The sequence below is a fragment of the Tenebrio molitor genome, unplaced genomic scaffold (genome assembly GCF_963966145.1).
Source record: "Tenebrio molitor unplaced genomic scaffold, icTenMoli1.1 SCAFFOLD_53, whole genome shotgun sequence".
Classification (NCBI taxonomy): Eukaryota; Metazoa; Arthropoda; class Insecta; order Coleoptera; family Tenebrionidae; genus Tenebrio; species Tenebrio molitor.
The window spans coordinates 102,289-111,513 of record NW_027184165.1 but is presented as its reverse complement, the minus strand read 5'-3'; the positions used below and the strand labels follow the sequence as shown (position 1 = coordinate 111,513).

The 9,225-nt window shown below is 51.4% G+C and overlaps 1 non-coding gene across 1 annotated transcript; it reads left to right on the top strand.

Moving 5' to 3' along the window:
• The first annotated feature begins 8,410 nt into the window (after positions 1 to 8,410).
• LOC138140891 (5S ribosomal RNA) lies at positions 8,411 to 8,530 on the top strand. Its single transcript, XR_011162802.1, has one exon. It is a non-coding gene; the product is annotated as a 5S ribosomal RNA (ribosomal RNA).
• Positions 8,531 to 9,225: the final 695 nt, after the last annotated feature.

The window sequence follows — 9,225 nt, the reverse complement described above, 5'->3', positions numbered from 1 at the left end:
CAGGACTTTGCGATGACGCTTCGCTCCTCCTTTTCCCAATCCTTTGCCTCCTTTACCGCGACCGGTCATCTTTTCAGATTATTTCAACTGACACAAAATACCTGCACACCTCGTCCCTAGGAAGTCAACTACCGCAAAATAATAATAATAATAATTTGTCTGACGTTTTACGGAGTTCGAGTCCTAGACTCATCTTTCCCCAATCTGACTGGCAGGCACCTACGCATGAAATGGTAGGGCTGTGTGACAGACTTGTCAAGTATCGAGTTACCGTACCCCCTAGCTGGTCGGCCTCCAGTTGCGAACCCAGCAGGTCGAGAGTACGGTAGGGGGGTTGTTTGAGAGAACAAATCGCGAGAAGAAAAGGGGGCTGCAGAAGGCGTCGTCGGAATGCTCCCGCTTATGCGTTACAACGAGGGGAAAAACTGCAGAAAAAACCCCTCGTCGGAGCCGAAGAAGAATGGGGGAAACGCTCAAGAAAATAATTATAGACAAGACTATAAAAATAAACCCGGTTTGATTACACTTTTACCTGGTCCTTGGAGCTGGAGATGGCCCTGGTGTGTGATCTGAAACATACTCGAGAGAGTTCAATTATAATTTGTTTGCAAGAGGCTACGCGTTACTGCGGAGTTCTGAAACAAAAGCAACAGACAAAACAACGCGGGGGACAGGGAGTGGTGGTTGCACTTCAGTCCTGTCGGAGGAGCAGACACTTCGGCCGTTTGTGGCGGAGTGGCAAGTGTTCGTCGTAATCGACGGCGTCGCGTACAAGAGGGTTTGGGTGTTGGGCCGCATTCTCAAAGAATTTCTCCGCTACATCTAGCAGGAAATCCTTGATGAGTGGAAGATCTGCCTCCCGATGGAGTTGCGAATTCCTGACGAACCAGGGCGCATTAAAAGCTGCCCGGAGAAATTTATTCTGCACGACTTGCAGTTTGTGGAGTTGCGTGTTAGACACGTTTCCCCACACCACGAAGCCGTACGTCATGGCGGGTCTGACAATCTGTCGGTAGATTGTGATTTTGTTCTTGATGGACAACTTGCTTCGCCGACAAACCAGCGAATTAAGTTGTCCACGAACGATGAGAGCGCGAGTTTTCGCGTGCTCGACTTGGGGAATGAAAGTGAGATGATTGTCGAACTTAACACCGAGGTATTTGACGACGGTTGTCCAGGGGATGACGCGGTTGAACATAGCGACTTCGCCGACCGGTCGGAAATGACGCTTGGTAAAAAGAATGGCGCTGCTTTTTTCCGGATTCACGTCGATTCGCCAAGTGCGAAACCATGATTCCAGATTTACCACAGCGCCTTGAAGATCTCGCGAAATGATTTCGGGTGACCAAGACCGCACTAGAATTGCAGTGTCGTCTGCATACAGTGCGATTTTTGTGTTGTCGGGTTTTGGGATGTCGGCAGTGAAGATTGCGTACAGAGTCGGTGAAAGCACCGAGCCCTGTGGGACGCCTGCCTGGATCTCGCGTTGGGTTGAGAGGACCTGTCCGATTTTTGCATGAAAAACGCGGCGATTGAGGAACGAATTCAATAACCTGACCATCGCCAGGGGCACGCCGGCGGCGTGGAGCTTGTAAACAAGTCCATCGTGCCAGACAGTGTCAAAGGCTTTGGCCACATCGAGGAAAATCGCGCCGGTTGATTGATTTTGGCCGAATCCTTTCGCAATGAATTCGGTGACGTTGATCAGTTGATCCACGGTGGAGTGTTTGGGACGAAACCCAAACTGTTCGTCAGGAATTGTGGAGTTCTCGTCTGTCACTTTGACCAGCCGGGTCAAGATGACTTTTTCGAGAACCTTTCCGATGCTTGAAAGAAGACTGATGGGACGGTAACTTTGGGGAAGTTTGGAGTTCTTCCCGGGCTTTGGGATGAAAATGACTGTCGCTTTTTTCCATCGGGACGGAAAGTGGCAGAGACGGAGGCTGGCATTGAAAATTGCGGCCAAAGCGACGACAACTTTGGGCGGCAACAATTTCAACGCTGTGTTCGAGATGTTGTCGGGGCCGGGCGCTTTCTTCTTCTTCAGGGACCCGATTATTTTTCGGATCTCCGAAGGCGAAGCTGGAGTGATGGGATTGTCGTCATGTCTCGAAAGAATGAGACGAACTTGGTTCTCGATCTCCTCGATGTGGACCGGGTCGGCGTCGACGACGTTTGGTCTGCATTGCAGTTCCAAGCTGTCAGCGAACGCCTCCGCTTTGTCCACGTCCGAGAAGACGAGTCCGTTTGCGCCCTGAATGGGGGGAAGTGGCTTGTGATTTGAACGGAGCGCTTTCGCCATTCTCCAGGTCGAGCTGTCCTCCGTCGTGAGGGATTCGAGTTTGGTTTCCCACCGATCAGAGCGATGATCGATGAGCGCGTATTTGACTTCGTTGCCAAGCCGATTTGCCTCTGTTCTGTCGAGAGCGTCGCCAGTCCGAAAGGCAAGGCGCCTGGCACGATTCTTTGCGCGGATTAGATCGACGATCCATTGTGGCAAAATCTCTTTTTGTCGCGGCTCGACCCGAGTTCGAGTTGAGTCTGTCATGGCGGATTTGATTTTGTCCTCGAGAGCGCCGGCTGCACTCTCGAGGTCTTCGACCGATTCAATCCGAGGAATCGGTCCGAAGTCAGTTTCGAGAATTTCCGCGAAGCGCGGCCAATTTGTGGTGCGAATTGTGATGTTTGTGTTTGCGTCGTTTGCCTCATCACCGATGTGCATCAGCACGGGCATGTGGTCTGAATTTAACGCTAATGAAACGTGTAATCGGATTTGAAATGGCACATTTTTGATTAGTGCGATGTCGAGGATGTCGGCGCGGTAGCCGCGGGAGTCATAATATGTTGGCTCTGGAGGAGCCTCAATTAGGAAGTCGGTCGCGTCCGCGAGGTCGAAAAGAATTCGGCCGTTTCGGTTTGTTTCACGGCTGCCCCAGGTCAGGTGCTTCGAGTTGAAGTCACCTGCGGCGATGACCGAGGCGCCGGTATCTAATATGTTTGTGATGTCATTCTCCCGAAGCCGATCTTGCGGCCTGTGATAACATGAAATGAGTGTCAATGGACCGTTCGCGGTCTCGATTGTCACGGCGGTGGCTTCCAGGCTCTGGAGAGCGGGAAGCGCATTCGGGTAGTGTGGGAGCGTACGGCGAACGAAAATGGCTGTTCCTCCTCCAGCACCGTTAGTGCGGTCGGTGCGATATAAGGTGAAGCCCCGAATTTTGGGGTCCGGGTCGTCGGCGCGCAAGAAGGTCTCGTTGACCAAAATGACGTCGAGGTCATGACTGTCTGCGAAAACCTCCAGCTCGTTGCGGGTGGTTCGCAGACTACGTGCATTAAAAAATGCTGTCTGAAGCGACTTTATTTTTGGGGTTTGTACTGTCATTTATTTATGTCAGCACTTTTGGGATGATTGCGAGAACTTTCGCGAGGATCTGCTCGGTTGAGGTCGAGGTCTGGATTGCCATGAGAACTTCCGTGATGATTTTCTCGGCTGTGGAATTTTTCTGCGCGGGGGCGGGTCGGGGGGTTTGCGCTGGGGCCGCGGGCTTCTTGGACGCCGTTGCGTCAGCGAAGCTTTTCGTCGCGCTTTTGGTCCCTGCAGCAGGTTGCTTGACAGGGGCCGGTTGGGTCTTGGGGGCCGCGGAGGGGGCGGGGGCGGCAGTGGTGGCTGGGGCGCGCTTTTGTTGGGGGCCGGAATGGTTGTGATTTGGAGATTTTTTCCCCTGGTACCCTCGAGGGAACCTGGGGCATCCCCGATAGCTGGCAGTGTGAGCGCCACCGCAGTTGGCGCACTTTGCCGGAACGGACTTGGCCTTTTTGCAAAGGTGGGAGTCGTGAAATTCGCCACATTTGACGCATTTCGCGGGGGCATAGCAGTTCCGCTGGGAGTGGTGGAACCGCTGGCAGCGGTGGCACTGGGCAGTGGTCCCCTTTTTGTGGGGCCGCTCGACGGCGATCAGAAGGTGACAGATCGACTTCAATTGGAAAATTTTTCCTTGGTCTTTTGGGACTTCGACCAGAACGAGAGGGAGGGGCTTTTTGGACCTGGTGGAGATCATCCTGGTCACCTGCTTAGGCGCCAGACCTTGATTCTCCAGGTCGGCTTTGACGTCGTCGACGCTGATTTCCACCGGCACCGTTCGGAGCACGGCTCGGAGTGTCTTCTCCTCGGGGAGGGCGAAGGTGTGAAAGGGCACCCCCCTCGCCTCGAGGAGGCGAGTCATGGAACGGAAATCGTCGACAGTGACCGGGTTGACCCGGATGCCGTCGACGCAGGACCTCGCTTTGGAGAAGTTGATTTTCTTCTGCATCATCGCTTGCGAAAGCGATGACCATTTGGAGGCATCGCGGATGATGATCGGCGGGATTTTGGATTCCGCCGGGGGCTTCTGCTGCGTCACCGGTTTGACGGGCGCAGGTTGGGTTTTCTGGGTCTGAGGGACCTCGGGGGTGGGCAATTTGGGCATTTTGGGGGCCCTCGCTTGCGAGGGTTCACCGCTGGGGCCGGACTTGACCGCTTGTGTCATGGGGGCTGACTCTGGGGTGGGGCGCTTTCGCTGATGCTTACCTTGGACCAAGGTGAACGGGGCTTCTTCGGCAGGCTCGACTGTCTCCTCCATCTCGATTTCCGAGTCGGAAGGTTCGGCCTGCACTGGGTGGGCTGGGGAGGTCGGAGGGGAGACATCAGTCACCTTCTGTCCCTCCTCGAGGACTTGGATTCTCGCATCCGAGAGTGCGAGTCGCTGTTGGTGCACTTCCCTCTCCTCGCGGAGAAAGAGGACCTCTTGTCTCAGCGCCGTCACCTCGGCGAGCAGCTTCTGCAGGTCCTCCTGCGGAAGCTGGACAAGGCTTTGACACGCTGTTGCCATTTTAGGCACCTAAAAAATTCGTGTAAGATGCGGTGCAAAAGCACGGCGTTGTTGTGGATAAATTGGCGAAAATGCCGATGAACGACACTTCCGCCAATGAGATGTTCTCTCGACGAATTGTTTGATCGAATGACCGGGCTCGAGCGCAGCACTGCACATATATACGTAAAACCGTGCGGACCGAGGACTGAACACCGGTCGCGGCACAGGAACGCTGCACAGCACCACTAACACCGAACACTTGACGGTCACCAGCACTCGCAAAACACGTCCGTCTCTCACCAATGCAAGATTCAGACTGGTACCGCAAAATTTCAACTAACGGAGCCTTATATAGATTCAACGGTTCACCATCGACCAATCGACGAAGTCAGCCGTTGACTTTGTTCACGTATAAAAGTACAATTTAATATGGCGGAATTTTTAGTACCCGTTTACCTTTCGACGCGTGCACGTCTAACGATCGTCAGAGTCGATTTTAATAATTGTCAGTTTTGTTTTTCATTCGTTTCATTCGAAATGGCCAGGACCAAGCAGACCGCACGCAAGTCCACCGGAGGAAAAGCCCCCAGGAAACAACTGGCTACCAAAGCGGCCAGGAAAAGCGCTCCCGCCACTGGCGGCGTCAAGAAGCCCCACCGTTACAGACCTGGTACCGTGGCTCTGCGTGAGATCCGTCGTTACCAGAAAAGTACCGAGTTGCTCATCCGCAAGCTTCCCTTTCAACGTTTGGTGAGGGAGATCGCTCAGGATTTCAAAACCGATTTGCGCTTCCAAAGCTCCGCCGTGATGGCCCTCCAGGAAGCGAGCGAAGCTTACTTGGTCGGTCTGTTCGAGGACACGAATTTGTGCGCCATCCACGCCAAACGTGTAACCATCATGCCAAAGGACATCCAACTTGCCAGACGTATTCGGGGTGAACGCGCTTAAATTTTTCCACATCGTGTTTCGGAAGAACAACACGAAACACGAATTTTATAACAAAAAAATCGGTTCTTTTCAGAACCTCAAACTTTACAGGCAAAAAAAAAAATATATCGCCCTTCAACCGGAAATGAATAAAATAAAAATGTCAATAATCGGTCGGTCCTCTCGATTCGGGTTGGGTTGCGGTCGTTCGTAAAATTTTATTGCATCCTGTCATCACCTACCTGCCAGCTGATGCTATCTATTTTATTTGGTTTCGCCGTAAGGATAGTTTTATTTCTTTTTTTCGTCGTAGATTATCGTGTGGCCCTGAAAAGGGCCATTTGTGCGTGCCCCGTTGCCGGTAGTACGATGATGACGTCGGAACGAGGCACAGCCGAACGAACATGAGTCGAGTATCCATCCACGTTTCTCACTTTTTCCTCTTCGGCGAAGCGGCCTTTTTCACCTTGACAGGAATGGCTTTGGCTGTCTTGGGTTTGGGTGCTTTGGGTTTTTTAGTCGGACCAGCCTTGTTAGATTTCTTCGCTTTGGAAGGCGATCGGGGTTTCGGGGCGGCTCTAGTTTTCTTTTCTGCCGAGGAGGCGGCCGATTTCTTGGCTTTCGCTGCGGCGGCGGAGGCAGCGACGGCGCTCTTCTTTTCGGCAGCAGTCTTCTTCGCTTTGGGGGAGGCTTGTTTTTTGGCTGTCTTCGAGGAAGCCTTGTCGGAAGTCGTCGCGACGGCGGTACGTTTGGCGGATGATTTTTTCGTCTTGGATGCGGCGGACGAAGCGGGTTTCCTCTTGTCGGAGGCGGAGGCGACTTTGGCACCACCGGAGGTGGACGAGGCGAGCTTGAACGAACCCGACGCGCCCTTACCTTTCGTCTGAACCAGAGATCCCGACGCCACGGCGCCTTTCAGATATTTCTTGATGAAAGGGGCGACCTTTTCGGCGTCGACTTTGTAATTTGCGGCGACGAACTTCTTGATGGCCTGAAGAGACGATCCTCCGCGTTCCTTGAGTCCCTTGATGGCGTTGTTTACCATCTCGGATGTCGGAGGATGGGACGGTTTCGCCCTGGGATTTTTCGCTTTTTTCTCTTTCTTCGCGTGGGATTGAGGGGTGGCAGCGGAACCGGTGGTGACCGATGATGCTGTTTGATTTTCGACGTCGGCCATCTTTCACGTTAAAACGTTAAAAGTTAATAATAATTATTGAAAAAACACTTGCTCACACACGTACACTTCGAGCACCTCGTGAACGAGAATTGAACAAAAAAATTTTCTAAGTCTTTATAAAATAGTCGCCACTGCGGACGGAAGACTGAACGCGCACCGCGTCCGCCGTCGAAGAAATTGCAGGCCTCGGAATCGTTGCCCGCGTGATGGCATCGTCCTCTTTCCTCGATCACCATCGCCACCGTGTGATCAAGCTGGCCGAACTCGGTTTCCGAAGTTTCCCTGGAGATAGCGAAGTTCGTCTCGGAACGTCGGTGGGTTTCGAATCAGGTACACGCCCCTCCAACCACCAGCCCTAAATCCGGGTCGTCACGGTTTCGATTCGGGACCGACGGTTTACGTCGGCGGTGCGGGGTAGACGCGTCGATTCCGGGAATCCATATTTCGTTCGCCGAAATATTGGTCCATCTCTTCCCGGAATACCGCGCCACCTTCTCGATTTTACGACATCTTCGCGTCGCCAAACGCTTCCGAAACGGTCGAAGCACAGAAAGGACCTGGTGTTCGAACCGAGGCAATTCCGACAACAGGATGCCGCGAACCGCCTCTCCGACGTTCAGGTCGATCGTTTTCGGCGGAAGTTGAAACGGGACGAGTCGACGACGGGTCCCGTTGCCGTCCGGACCCTTCGGGACGGCCGAAAGTCCGTCGAGAGGATCATCCGAAAGGAGACGGTCTTCATCGTCCGACCGATGCCGCACCTACGAGTTTTCCGATATTTTCTTCGACGGATCTTCAGGTTTTCTTCCTTTCTTCCGTCTTTCTCTCTTCGTAATTTCGTGTCCGACCTGCGTCGTCCGAAGTCGGGGTGAAGATCGAAGAAAAAACGCCAAAAATAACAACTCGTCAGCCACGCACACCGCGTTCGAATGTCTAACGGTCCAACTTGGATTTTCGAAGATCGCCGAATCCGAGGGACGATAAATAATAATAATAATAATAATAATGGTAATAAATAATAATGTTAATAATAATAATAATGATATGATGATTATAACGATAATTATTATAGATAGGTAAATAGAAACACAGGTCTCCTCTCGAAAATCGGAACTTCCTGATATTACTTACATATTTCGGTCGATCCAAATGTGGGAATCTCGTCGTCGTCGGAGCAAGCAGCGCGGTAGGTGGGGTGAAATTCTGGATTTTCCACCGCCGCCGGCGGTCGAAAAATGTGCGACGCGGGAGATCGCCAGTCCGTCTAGTAGTCTCTCTTGTCGTTAGAGCGTGACGTGGTGGTTGTTGTGGGATTTCCCGTTAGTTCGGTCCGACGTCGGTCGTCAGAGGGTAAGTGCATACGGAAACGAAACGCATCGCGTTTTGATGTTCATATTCGTGCATCGGAATGTTAAAAGCAATATATTTTACACCAACGATCACACCTAAACACCACGGCAACGGCCATACCACGTTGAAAAGCACCGGTTCTCGTCCGATCACCGAAGTTAAGCAACGTCGGGCGCGGTCAGTACTTGGATGGGTGACCGCTTGGGAACACCGCGTGCCGTTGCCCCCCAACACTTTTTGTTTTTTTTTGAAATCCATAGCAACCACCGAACCGATTTGTTTTTCGTGCAGGTATTCGGAAACATGCACAGACCCGTATAATGTAGATTCATAGCTTTAAGTACTAGATAATTAAGAAAACAATTTTTTTTGTCGATTAATTGTAAACAATTGCAGAATAAAAACTCGTCAAACGGTAAAGGTTGTCGTTCGATCACCGAAGGTAAGCCACGCGGGCAGCGGTCAGCACTTGGACGGGTGACCGGTTCATTATATTCCTTCCGTGAGTTTAACAAAGATAACATATGCAAATGTCGTAAGTGCGACGAGGAAGACGGCGATCTTTTAATGTAAAAAAAATATATATTAGGTTACGCGTACATGCCACTTTGACTGCTGCTTTATTTTTTTGGTTTTTAAATAATTAGAGATCTGAATTCAACATATCAGTTCTATGTTATAATGGACAGACAATGTTGTATTCTTGGCCCCTAACACGTTAAGACCAACATAAAAACTAGAATAACTTACCATTCGTTAAACGTTAAACAATTTCGAACCACGTTTTTTTGAGCTCGAACAAACTCATAACACAACACTCATTTATTAGTCACTGGACCATTGTAAAACGAGAAGAGAGAAAAACCATGCGAAACTATTTTTAAAACGAAGAGAATAAAGGTTTTAAATGGTAGGGCTGTA